Source organism: Dromaius novaehollandiae, chromosome 23, assembly GCF_036370855.1.
Source record: "Dromaius novaehollandiae isolate bDroNov1 chromosome 23, bDroNov1.hap1, whole genome shotgun sequence".
NCBI classification, from domain to species: Eukaryota; Metazoa; Chordata; class Aves; order Casuariiformes; family Dromaiidae; genus Dromaius; species Dromaius novaehollandiae.
The window spans coordinates 8,711,544-8,725,341 of NC_088120.1; positions in this window are offsets into that span (position 1 = coordinate 8,711,544).

Genomic DNA, 13,798 nt, shown 5'->3' on the forward strand with positions numbered 1-13,798 from the left:
TCAGCAACTATAAAAGGGAAAAATTCCTATTTATAGCACAAGGACCAACATCAAATAGGACACTGAATTCTCTCTGATAGAGGAGTGACCTGTTCTCTAATGCAGCAATACTTCTGCTGAAAAGCAGCAGCATCTTGGATGGGGGGAAGGGATGAAAAGCCTTGGGCCATTTCTTTCCATTAAAGATGTGCTGCAGTCCTAAAAATGTAGTATCTGCGCTTCTCCCTTCCTGATGAAACCATCTACGAAAAATATATTGCAGAAAAACCTTTCATTGTGGATTTGTGGTGAGTAATAATGAGCCTGGTGAGTCGTGATGGTCTTACCTGGAGCTGGTCTTAAGTTTGTGATCGATACCTGATCCCTGACCTTGGGCTGGGAGCAAGGGCAGTCATTGCAAAGAATGTCTGCTGTGGAAAAGTAGCACAAATCTCTGGCCTGGATGGAGCTCACACAAGGGGTGATTGCAGCACATGTATGTGCACAGCCCTGATGCGGAAAGAGCACGTGGGCCTGAGGAACAAAGAACTGGCTGAGAGCAATGAATGGAGGGGATGGAAAGGTGGGGAGAATGCGTGCTGGGCTGGCGCTGCGCAGCACGGCTGGGGGGACGCACACGGTAACTGCTACAGAGAGAGAGGTGAGTGCCTGTTTCGTCTGAGCCTGCCTCATGTGATTGCGTCTCTGCTCTCCCTTCCCTTCCCCTAGGAATGTCAAGCCGTGCCTCCCCCACCATGGCGCTACTGCTGTCACTGGCCTTTGCCTGCTGCTGTTCTCCACTCCCGCCCTGTCCTTTCCCTTCCCGTGGTTTCCAGGCTCTCTTTAAGAAGAGCTGCAGTGGGTGAGACTAAGTGAGGCCCTGGGAGGTGGAGGACCAGGAGATGGGATTCCCCTTTCTGTTGCTGTGGCAACTGTTGCGAAGGGAAGCGGCAAACCCTGGACTGGAAGGGTGTGATGGGGAGGCTGCGTGGCTGCGGAGGAGTGCGATGGGGAGGCTCTGGACACGGAGGCAGGGCTGCAGTGACATCACGCCGGGGAGGTGGTGCAGAGCGAAGGCGAGTGGGAAAGGGAGAGCGAGGGAGGCTGCGGAAGGAAGGGAGCTGCATCAGGAGTGAGCTCCAGGGCGAGGTAAGAGACCCTCTGGGGGCAACGGGTCAGGGTGGGCCCCGTGGGTGGGTGCAGGATCAGAGCCTTCCTCGGCGTCTTTCTGGCTAATGTGCTGATGTGAGCTGGCTCTTTGGTAGCAGCAATACTGTACAATGCCCCAATACCTGGCACTGCAGGGCTTGGCTTTCGGACAGCACGACCAGGTCGGAGCCTGGATGGCTGGTGCTGAAGCTGCAAACATGTCCCTGAGGATACCAGTGTGTACCAGGAGTAGCTGAAACTCCAGCATGGTCTAAAGGGACTGGGGAGCATCCCTGGTCCCTCAGAGAGGGGGACCAGAGTTCCCTCTCAGGACTAAGGCACAAATCGTTGAACAAACAAGTCAGAAGTTTGGAAACCCAGCCTGCCCGATCTGCACCTAGCTAAGAGAGGGCTGTAAGCAGAGCTGGTGCACCAGGACACAGCCTAGCAATGTGCATTTGGGGTTGGTATCCTAAACTACACATCTCCAGTAGCCTCAACACTTACCCTGCCGATGCAGGAAGCAATAGTTCTGGGGAAGGCAGCCAGGTGTGTGTTTTTGGCAGGAGCTCTCTGGATGTTGATCCCGGGGATCTGCAGACCTGGAAGGCAGAATAACGAAGTCCTTGAAACTGCCCTGGATGTCATGTTGCCTTTTAGCATAACGGTTGCATAACAGGATCCAATCTGCTAGCAGAGAGAACAAGGGGTGACAGTCACCTTTGTGCCCTGCAGCATCCCAGTGGCACCTAAGCACTGTGCTGGCCAATGGCTAGGGGGTGAATTTCATCTCTTTCTAATCCAAAAGCTGGGCTTGTTCTTTCACTCTAATGCTTGAAAAAGCTGGTGATTTTACAGCTCTGATTCCATGGCAGAGAGACGTACAGACCCTCTACCGAGAAGCAGGCTGGACAGCAGGGCCCTGCAGCACGTTAGCAGGCTAGAAAGTGAGTTCATTAGCACCAGCTCAATCTGTGCTAACCTGCCTTTCATCCACCAGGACCCATAATGTGTATCTGATTGAGAAAAGTGCATCTGGGTTCACAAACCCATTGCTAGCAACCCCCCGTGGGTGTCATAAACCAGTTACTGGGGTGGAGATGGATAAGGCAAAGAGCAGAATCTCAGCTGGGCTGAAGAAACCCTGTTTGAAATCCAAGAGCAGAGACGAGCCAATGCCCTTGTCACAACTGTTTTGTTAAAGTGACTTGCATGTGTTAACCATGTCTGCAGACCACAAGACCGTCTAAAGGATTGGGGACAGCAGTGGGGCCATGGAGAGATGCAGCAAGGAATGCTTGAGTGTATATGGGAGAGTAGAATTGCAATAAGCAGAATAAGTGTGCCTTAATTAGGCAAGGCTGTTGATACAAGATGCATGACCCTCCTCCATGAAGGCACAGATGCGGGGTCTATATAGAGCAGCCTGGGGTGGCTACACTGCAGCTTACTTTATGGCAAGTCTGCAAACAGCAACAGCTCGTGCTGCTGTGTGAGAGTTACGTGGTCTTGCCGGGCCAGAGGCCCCACAGCTGGGGACTTCCAGGAGCAGGCTGGCAGAGGGGAGGCTGCAGTGCTATCGCCCAGGTGGCTGCATGGCCAGCTGCGTTTGGTGTCTCTGACGTGGGCGCACGAGGGAGGAGAGGCCCTGCGAGCAGCTGTCCCTGCGCTGGCTTTCAGGGGCAGGGAGCCAGCAGGGACCTGCTGTGGAGGGACCCAAGCAGTCACAAATGCCCCTGCCTGGCACTGCCCAAGCCAGGCTCCTGCGTGTGGTCTGGAAAGCAGATAGGGAGGTGTTAACACCGTCCTCCTGCAGTTTCCTTCCCTAACATTAGCTGCTGGCCATGCAGAACTGCAAACACAGCGAGGACTGTTCCTAAGTCATGTTTCAACTTGATTTTTCAAGGCTATTCAAAATTTAGTGCGGATATGATACCAAAACCCTTTACAAACAAAACGCCCCATGCTACTAACCCTCCTAGTCTCTGACCTTCTCCACTGCTCAGCTGTTTCTCCTTGCTGTTCCCCTCATAACTTGCCCACACTGTGAAGGGAACGATCATGTGAATATTACATAGTCTGTGCCTCCACATCAGCAAAGCACTTGAGTCTATAACATGCTTCTAGTGCCTTCATGTGATCACACTCCACAGTTGTGCTGTATTCTCCACACATCTGGTCTCTACCACAGGCAACCACTGGGCAGATGTGGGACCTTTCTGTAGTGCTGCTTTTGCTCTTTGGTGCAGGAGGAGGGATAGCAGGGGTTTTCACTTGCCAGAGATGCAGAAAACAGACGCACTGGGAACTTGTGATCTGCTGATATCCAGCCCCTAACACATGCCTGCCTGGGAAGAGAGGGCTACAGACCTGCGAGCTGCTGCAGAGGCTTGGGGCACCAGGAGGAGCTGCCTTTTGTGCCAGTGTCCAGAGAGGGCCCCGTGAGCTAAGCCAGGTCTTGCGCGATGTTTTAATCCTTCCTGTTCCAAGGCCTGTCTTAGCCGTGTCTCCACCGCAGTGACTGTTTTCCAGTTCCTTTGGCAGGGACACACACGGGCGCTCACAGATGCGTATCTTGTTTGTTTTCGCTCCTTATCTGGTACGCTGAAAGCCGAGGGGGCAGGCAGCTCGGTAGGTATGCCAGGGAGAGGGGGCGGGTGCGTTTCTGCTACTGCCTGGGCCACCCTGGAGTCCCCTCTACCGTATTCCTAAACCCCAGCTGGAATTTCCCACTGCTGAGGTGGTTGTTTGTATAATAGCCAAGGTCACTTGAGCAATCAATAGTTCCCTGGTTCCTAACGGAAATATTATCCCTCTGCTTGGCCAAATCAGCACTCACATCTCTGTTGGAAACGTGGCCTTAGCTCTCATTAACTCTGAGGGAATCTAGATGCATTCTTGCCCTACCTGAGTCCCACCCTGTTGCTTTTTTCCTGCTACCAACGTCACCTTTTCTCTTTGGAGCTAACTGAGAAGGGCTGGAAGCATATGGAGAAATTGCCAAAGCTGTCTGACTCTCTTCAGTCTCAGCCTCTCTCCTGGCTTTCCCCCAGCAGCTCATTCTCTGTGCTTGCTGCTCTGAGGGCAGTAAGGACAGAGTCGATGGGATTCACACAGCCAAGTGCATTGCTAATACAAACCCTGATCCACAGGCTCCAGGAGAACTTGGCTCAGCCGCTGCTAGCAAGAGAAAAGCTGCTCGCTTCACGCAGCAGGACCTGTATCTCAGGTCTGGGCAGAACTGGGGCTGGAAGACAAGGTGCCCACAGCAAGGCTCCATGGCTGCCAATAAACTTCCCTTGCAAACAGGCAAAGGCACTGACTCCCTGGAGCTCGATTTCCGCTGGTTCCATCACAGACGGCCAAAGGCTGGGCCTTGGCTCTGGAGTTTCCTCTCACTGGCGGAGACTGTGGGGTTTGTTCTGCCACTGGGACGGTTGGAACATCCTTGCTGTGTATTGTTAGCATCTCCAAGCATATCTGTCACTTCCAAACCAGAAAAGGTCACGGAGACCCAAGAGAAACCCACTTCCCCCCTTCAGTGGAACTCTTCTTTCTGCCTCGCTCGTGCTTTTGTTGCCATCTCTCGTATGCCAAATGCAGGAACAAACACTGGGGTTTGGCAGGGCTCAGGGCCTTGGCTTGCAGGATGGGAAAGCGGCGTTCTTGGTCCTCAGCCCAGGGATAGGGCTCTGCTCCGTGGCCACTGCCAGGTTCCCCAGCTGTGATTTTGTTGCTTATCCCATGCCGAGAGCACTGCTCTTACACATCTGGGGCCAAGCAGCACCCCTGGGTGCTAGGCTGTGAATCCTGCAGGGAATCCATGGAGAGGGAGTGGGAATAGCTGGAGCAGGAACCGGAGCTATGCAAACCCCAGCATGTCGCTGCGGCTGAGCTGCATGTCCCAGCAGGAAGCACAGGAGCCACAGTGCTGCGCTGAGAGGCTTTTCCCCAAATACGCATGACTGCAGCACAGGGAGGCCGCGTAAAGTGAGGCTGTCTCTGTTTTGCTTGCACAGTGCTGCTCCTGCCAACAGTTGCCCCCTAAGAGACCGCAGGGGGAGGGATCCCGTGACTTGGAGACAGCTGGGAGGACTCGGCAGCTGCTTGGGTTTTAACGGCAGGCACGGGACCTTTCCTGGCACTCAAGACAACTAGCATGGCAGCCTGGACAGATGAGAGATGGCCGTAGCGGGAGCCTCCCTGCTAGAAGGACGCGACGGAGCTAGAGCAGGGCCTAGTTTCTGAGCAGTGGCCGAGGGCCCAGTGCACACTGACCACCCTGTAAACCTCCTGCTCAGTTCTGCACTGCGGACAGTCCAGCCTTATCAGAGTGTTTAAGCAAACTAGCCCCTGTTCTGACTCAAGCAACCCATGGATGAGACCAGCTCTCCCGAGGGAGCAGCTCTGGACTGAACCGGGCTCAGGGCAGGGGCTTGGCAGCCAAGTGTCAGGCTGGGGAAATAACGTGTATGAGGCAGGGGGACCCTGATCGAGCTGATTTTCAAAGTGAGAACCTCATACATTTCCCACCTGGTAAATGCTGGCTCAGCCCTCTGGAAAATGAGACATGTTTTCCCTGCTGCGGGGCCAGAGGAGTGTATGCTGGGAGCACTGTGCTGCTTTCCCCATCCCGTCTGCAGACGGGAGGTGCTGCTGGTGGGTTCCAGAATCGCTGTTCTTTCCCCTTTTCACAGCTGTTGTTGGTTATGAAAATGGGAACATTCCCCAGCCATTTCTCGGCAGGAACTGCCCTTTCCAGGGCTGACCGCATGGGCCATTTCTTCCTCTTCCCTCCTCCTTACTGTTGCAGATCTGGGTATGTTCTAGTCTTGTCCAAGCACTGCCCTTCTCTGCTCCCTTTCTTCTCTGTTTTGATCCTCACATGGCGCATAGGAGAGGCCTGTGGATCTGGCTTGTGAGGGAGAATGTTTATTCTTTGGCCTTAGATCAATAAAATTCTTCAGCCAATTCTCTTCCCAAAGCACAGAGAAAGAAATAAAAAATGCTGGGATCAGTCCTGCTGTCAGGATTTATTTCCCAAGCTGTCAGTCTGCAAGCAAGTTGTTCTTAGCAACACAGAGAGTCTCTTACACCAGCTACCATCCTCTCTCTTCACAGCGTGCGAGGGAGATCACACCTCACAGCAGAGCTGTGGGTACACTATCATGGCATCTTCCAGGAAATTCATTATTTCTTGTTACATCTGATGCTAGCTTAGCAGACCCCAAGCGTGTGACTGCAGTACGGACAAGAGAAGACTGGACAGAGCTTAACAAAGGCAGCAGTGAGACAGCAGGTCTTATTGCTGCTGGAAGCTGTGGATATTCAAAGCTTAGCAAGATTCACAAAGGAATCAAGCATTTCTGTAGACAGCAAGACTGTACAGAAGTTACTGCTGATTACAGCTTCAGCGGGGTAGTAAACCCCAGGGCTCAAAGCTTAAGCCAGTTTCTGAGAAAAGGGAGCAGAGCTAGCAAGAAAGGGAAATTACTCCACATCAGCCTACTTGCACTGTCTTTTGTAGCAGCCAGCGTTGGCTACTCGAGGACACTGATGGCACGGAAGTAGGTGGATTCAGGCCACATCCTATTCAGCAGGTTGGGTGTTCCACTGGGAAGCCCAAACGGTGCAACTGAGCTAATTCAGAAAGAAGACGTTTAGCTAACGCTGAGGTGTCAGTCTGAATAACTCCTTCCACTCTCTCTTCCACTTTTGCTGTACAGTGAGGCAGGAAGCTGCTTTTGGGACCCCAGGCAGAAGTCAGTGAGCAGGCAACAGCCCTTGTTCTAATTGACAGATGAGTGTGTTAGCACCAAGCTCCCCTATGCTCAGTTCCCTCCCTGACTCCTAACCGCACTTGAAGACAAAATTCCCTCGCTCTTTATGTTAGGGCTGGGAAAATTTCTGACACCAGTGTTGAGTTAAATAGTTGGTAAATTCAGGAGGAAATGCTGCTTCATGCAGCAAGGAGTTAACCTTTGGAATTGCTCTGACAGTTTGTTGAGTCAAATATTATAACTGGATTTGAAAATATCCTGATGGTTTTATGACCTTTAATAATGTTTGTACTTCTGCACTAAGATAAGGGTTGCCAGATTGCTCCGAGACATGACCAGATCCCCTTAGAGAGATCAGGAAAGAATTCTCTTCCTGTCTTTCCCTGTCCTTTAGTGACTATCACTGCTCAGCTTGTTTCTGCAAAGCACAGGAATGACCTGCAGCTAGAGTAGCATGGCCTGGAGTGCTGAGTACACCACTGGTTCCCATGAACCCCACTTTGGGTACAAGAATGATCTCTACGTTGTGGGACTCCAGGAGATGCTGAGGTGTGCTTGTTTTGGAAACTGTTTGCCTCTGAGACAGAGCAGCGCAGGGCTGTGACTCAGGGGAAAGAAGTGTGTCCTCAGGAGCAGACAGCAGGGTTTGAGCCTGGTGCTAACGTTTGCCTGGATGGTCCTGAAGAGACCCGAGGAGTTCAGGTCTCTCCCCAAGAAGGCAGTGACCTCCTGGGGCATGAAGGAGTGTGGGCATGTCTTTTCCCCTGCCAAGAGGAAAACAGTGATTTTTGCTTTTGTTCCTTCCCTTTCACTGCTGCCAGCACAGGGCTACGAAGGTTGGGTGGTGGCTCTCGGAGGGTGCTATTTCACAGTGACCTTCCCACAGCCGTGGCCAAAAAGGCTCCCTGTAAGGAGAGGCCCTGCTAGGGCGAGCCATACTCTTGTCCCCCTAAGACCCTTCTCTTACCAGGTGTTAACTGGTGCTTTGTGGGATCAAGGCTCAAACCTCCTCTGCAGCCAAGTGGCCCTAGGGCCTGGCCTCAGCCAACACCTGCTCGTGAGAGGAGGTCGCTGGTGCTCAGGCCGATGGGACCTTCTCCCACTAGCAGGTCACTGCAAGGAGGGGATTCTACCAAGGCAGCAGGGACGCCACAAAATGAAGCCCCAGAATTGCGGCGCCTGCTCAACTACACAGCAAAATAGGTCGTGCATCAGCAAATGAGAAAGGACAGATGGTGCCTGCTAATACAGCTTAGTTTATGGCCTGCAGGATTAACCCACTAGCTGTCATGCCCGCAGAAGACAGGAAATGGGTGGGCCGGGTGGAAGAAACGTGCGGTGTGCCCAGCCTCACCTGTGTTTGTAGGATGCCCTGCCTGGAAAGGATGTCAGAGATGCTGCGAGGTCCTGAGAGGCTGCTGAAGGGCTCCCAGCGTCTCTACTCGGGTCTGGGCACTAGAGCTAGTGCCTAGTACCAAACCTTCCCATTCAGCTCTGGCTGCCACACTCCCCCTGCAAACGTCAGCGCCACAGAGAGACAGACGCTGAGCCACGCAGGGACCCTGAGCAGAGGCAGGGACAGCGTTTGTGGTCTATGCACTGATACTCTGGGCAGAAGCAGCCCCCAGTTTCCTGCCCTGGGCCAGCAGGGGCCCAGCCTCCAGTCCAGCCTTTTGAACTCCCAAGCATCCACACGTCTGCAGGAGTGAGACAGAACGCTGAGGCAGAAGCCTCGGGTCTTTCAGTGCCTTCTCTGTGACACACTGTTCTCCTTTCCTGGAAATCAGGCCAGTGCCTCACTCCGTTCTCATTGTGGAAGTCAATCTCTGTACCAGTGCTGTAGCTTCTCAGCGTCTGATGTCTGAGGGCAGACCAAACCTTTCCCCAGTGCTTCCTGAATGGTCCTCCTGAAGATTTCATGTTGACCCTTGCTGCCTCTCCTGTGGCCATGTTTGGTCACATCCTGAAAGATGCTGAGTGCCCTGAACAACAGCTGCCATCCAGAAGAGAGGAGACCCTCCAGAGCTGGCACTAGACTCCTGCACTGCCACACCATCTCTGTCCCTCTTGTGCTTGCTGGTGGCACCTGGCTCTCCCCAATTAGTGCCTGATCACCACTGTCCTGGCACATGGTGCGCCCTGCACAGGCAGCTGCCTCCAGCTGTCAGAGGTGTTCGTCACCCCCATCTTCTTCTAGCCACAACCAGCTGTCACAGGCACCAAGGTTTTCTCCAGTGACTAATTTGCCTGTGTTTATGCCAACACCAAACACATAGTTGTCTGTTTGAGAGCTCGGGTGAGGAGGGAGTCTGGCTGCTCCCTCTTACTGAAAGGATCAGACCAGCACTTTCCTGATGGCAGCACTCTACTGCGCTAAACCTTCTCAGCTATAAATCCCACATGACTAGGGACAGCAGGTCACCAGTAAGAGTGAATCGAGAGTGGGGATCATTATTCCTTCTATCCCCAAAGCTGTACAGTGAATGTGCAGGACAGCAGGTGTACGAACAAGTCAGAACAGCCTGTAGTTTTATCACAGAAGAAAATGCTTCTTTTATAGAGGGGAAAAGCATGTCAGATTACTATTGTACGTAGCTGGTTAATGCTCCCTACCTTTACATCATTGCTGAAGTAGACGGTAGTTATCTCTGAGTCCTTTTTCAGGTTCTCCTTTCCGTGCGTATCAGCGATGGTGCCAAGCCCATGGCCCACCTGGCTGGCTGGGACCTGAGGGGAAACAGGATGGTGGGCTACATAAGCCTTTGAGCCTCTGAGTTCTTCCCCCTCAAAATCTCCCCACCTCCCGCCTCTTTTATCAGCTGCTGACAAGACTTGCAACATGTGTAGGTGGCTCCCAAGTTTATGAGATGATTCCCCGCTCCCCCCATCTCCACCCATGGGAGAGTCAGGATTTCGAGGAGGGGGAGTACAGCATTCCTCTGTCTGCAAGCCTGTTTTGCAGAGGATGCACCATGCCTTCACGGCGCTCCATGCGGCAAGTCTCTCCCAGGATTTCACATGACAGCGTATTCCACAGAAAGTCACAGGAGCGAGTGGGAAGATCGCTGTGCTGTGTGTGGGTGTTAGGAGGGAGCAGAGTGGGAAGGGGAGATGGAGGGGAGAGGAGGTGTAACCACAAAGTAAAGCAGAACAATCCTCTTGGAAGAGCCTTGAATTTCTGATCCCAGGGCTCCCATCTCCTGCCTTTTGTTCTTCATTTAAAAGAACGTCAATCCTTGTTAAATCCAGCAGAGAAAGGGGGAATAAAGCAGAACCATCTCTTCCTTTCCTGTATATATCTCATGGGACCACAAGAAGCAAACAGAACACGAGCTAACTAGATCAACCCTCAAAGTGTGTGCAGAGTTGCACACTGGGGAGATCTCTCTCCAGCCGCTGGTGTCTTCCCTGGAGAAAAATGAATGGCTGTTAATGACATCTCCACCTGAGAAATGATCAGAGAGCATGTCATTACAAACCAGTGTTTCCCCGGGGCTCTGCGGAAAATGACCCCCATGAGCTTTAGCTCTCGAATACACAGCTGCTGCCTCGTGTATGCAAAGCATCCCGTAGCACAGATCTCAGAGCTCTCGTGGCTATGCTTCACTGAACCCCTCAGCAGACCCACACTGCCAACCCTGCTCTGCACATGGGAGAGCAGAGGAGGAATCGGGGAGACCAGTGTGTTCTTGGCACAGCTGTTCAGAACAGGGCGCCTGAATGAGATGTCCCCACTGCAGCTCAGATAGGTTTAAAATCACCTTTGTGCTGCTTGGGTCTGTGGCATCCTTTTGCCATCGCCTAGAGCCTGAGATGACAGCAACCCCTCAGGTTTGTCTGCAGGCGTACCTGTCACAGCGTGTACCTGGCTGTACCTGTGCCCTGTGACAGGTTTGGAGGTGAGACAGCCCTTTGAGCTGTCACCTGCGTTTTGGCTCTGGTGAATCCCGATCCATCTAGATGCCTTTAACGGCACCGGCTGTCTCACCCAAGCAGGATCAAGATTTCAACCTGCCCAGATAGACTGGAATTGAGTCATCCCGGGATACTTTGTCTGGCAACAAGGAAGAATTTGACAGTCCAAGCTCCCAGTTTTAAGCTATTCCCCTCTTTCCCTCATTTTACTTTATCTGTGGTAATTTCAGAAACCAGCAACATGAGCTGGATTTTCTCTAAACTCCATCTGTTCTGCAGTGCAACTCTGTGACCTATGAATAACAGCCCATCCCTGCTTGGGTAAGGAGGGAGAAACCCTGAGAAGACCTACGCAGTTCTAGAGAAAAGAGACTGCTCCAGGGAGGGGTTCACACTTCGGTGCCAAGACGACCTGCAGGTTTCAGGCAGACTGAATCTTTGCGTGCCCTGAAATAGCTCTTTCAACATCCCTCTGTGTCCTGCAGGCCAAGGATGAGAGCACCAGGCAGCTATTTACCACACCTGTGATATCTGGGTAAGCAGGAAAGCAGGGGTGAAGGGGACATGGCAGGAGCTGGAGTTTCTATTTTATCAGCCACAAACCAAAGCCGGCGTGCCTGTCTGCCAGCGCTACACCGCAGCAATATTCCCGGCCATGGCACACCCCGCTCCCTCCATGCAAATGCTCCTAGTCTGCGAGCAGAGTTTTGCAAACCCTTCCCGGCAGCCAGCCTCTGCTTTCACTCTCTGAATTACAAAGGGGAGTTTTCATTACATCACCAGAGGCTCTTCCTCCTCGAAGCCGGAGACAGATCTTTCACTCTGCTTCGCAGGGGCTTTTGGGGTGTGGGCGGCTGGGGCAGTTCCCTGGAAAGCGGCACTGTGCTTCCCAAAGGCAGGCTCAGCCCAGCGCAACCTCCCCAGCTTCTCTCATCCAGACAAAGAAAGGCACCAGGCAGCGTGGGCTGGCTGCAACCGGTGCCCGGACAAAGCATTCGCTGCATTGCTGCTGGAAGCCTTCCTGGGAGATACAGCACTTTGAGGCAGCTTAAAAGTCGCCTGTGCCAAATCCTGTTCTGATTTAAGCAGCGGGGTCAGAAGTCAGCAGCGTTCCAGCTTTCTGCCAGTGTAAGCAAGAGCAAATTTGCCTATCGGAGTTGGGATTTGCTGAGTGGTTCAGTGAAGCATTTAAAATCTCCCTTTTTTTTTATCTTTTCAAATGTCCCTCAGTCAAACAGTCAGACTGGTGACAATTTCCCTGTAGCCCCAGGGAGCAGCTAATCTGATCTCACTCCCAATCCGGTGACTTTCCAATCAGTCGTTTCCCCCTCCTTCCTGGCAGCACGCTTCCGTGTGCGCTCTCCTTCCCAGCCTCGGGTTTTGGTTGTTTTTTTTCAGTTTGAATCAAAACAAACTACCATGTTCAAACTGCTCCCTGGTCAGAAACGTGCTGAGCAGGAGCCTCTGCTCTTGGCAAGAGCTATGGAAACTCTCCACAGAGAAACACCTCAGCTGCAGAGAACTTGTTTTTGAGTAGATGGTATGTCTGGACCACTGGAGGGTCACAGCAGTTGGAAGAAACCTGCACCCACCAGAACCAGAAAAGTGCTAAATTCACTCAGCTGTGCAAAGACTGGCAAAAGGTCAAACAGCTTGGGAGCTGGGAAGGCAGAAAATGTTTCTGAAGTCTGTGCGAGCCCCTCAGATTTACCCTGGCCTCTCCCAGCCCTGTTTGTACCCTGATTCCTCATATAAGGGAATGAAGAGTCATTTCTGCCCCGTCAGCACGTTACGAGCTGATGCATTTCCCAGGGACTCCAGATGGTTTTGCTCTCTGTCTCTCTGTTTGTCTGCACTACTGGTAATTCAGGCCTGTCTCGCATTAGCTTTTGAGATGAAACCTTCCCACAATTAGTTACAGTCTGTGCTCTTGTACTGCAAAGGACGCAGGGCTGAGCTGTCAGAGCGCAGTCTGGGAGATCCGTCCCACACACACGTCCTCTTCAGGTTTCTCTATTTCAGTCAGGAGTGTGATTTCTTCTAGTGAAATCACCAAACCAAGACAGCCTTTGCTACAGACGGGCAGCAACAGCCATTTAAAGATGCCTCATACCTGGCCTGCCTCAGACAAGAGCAGATACTTTCGCTCTAGTCTCATCTCACACCAGTATAACATCTCTCCTTTCTTTCTCTGGCCTTCGCTCCCAAACAGTGAAATGGGGAGAGCATCCTCTCACGCGTCAGTGCATTCTGGGGGCTTCACATCAGAAGAACCTTCATTCCTAACCACGACAAGTTATTATGACCCGGCAGTCTGCCAGGCACCAGAGCTCAATAATTCCCACCGCTTAGGGGCAAAGCGCTCCACAGACACCCTGGTAACATCACTGCCTCTCTTGGGGCAGAGTTGTTTGGCTCTCTTGCTAAATTAGGCTGCTAACAACAGGGTTCTTGATCCCAGGCAGGAACTGAACAGTCCAAGGCCAATTCTAAACGTGGTCCAAAGCTTCTAGCTGGGCCAAAGCCATGTGTCTTGTGGCAGGAATGCCAGAGCACAGCAGAGATGAGGGAGAACGGGCAAAGGGTTGAAGAACACAAACTCTAGAGACAGACTTGGGTGCAGCAGGCAGCCTGGGATTACCACTAAGCAAGGGCATACGACAGGCACAGAATTGATTAAGAAAAGCATGGGGAAAGTAATAAGAAAGCTGGAAGAGCAATAGAAGAGGAGGAGGAGGCTTCATCTGTGTACTTATATGCAGGTGATATATGCCCCCTGCACCTTCATTCATCCATCAAACGCAGAGGTGTCATCGTTATGTCTGCCACACAGACAGGCACAAGGCCTTTGCCTGCAGCTAGTCAAGCAGCACGAGCACTGAAACGCAGGTGCTTTTGACTCCCAGCCCAGGTTTGGTTCGCTAAACCTTGCTCTGCATCCCAGAGGCAGCGAGCGAGGCCCTCCACAGCAGGGA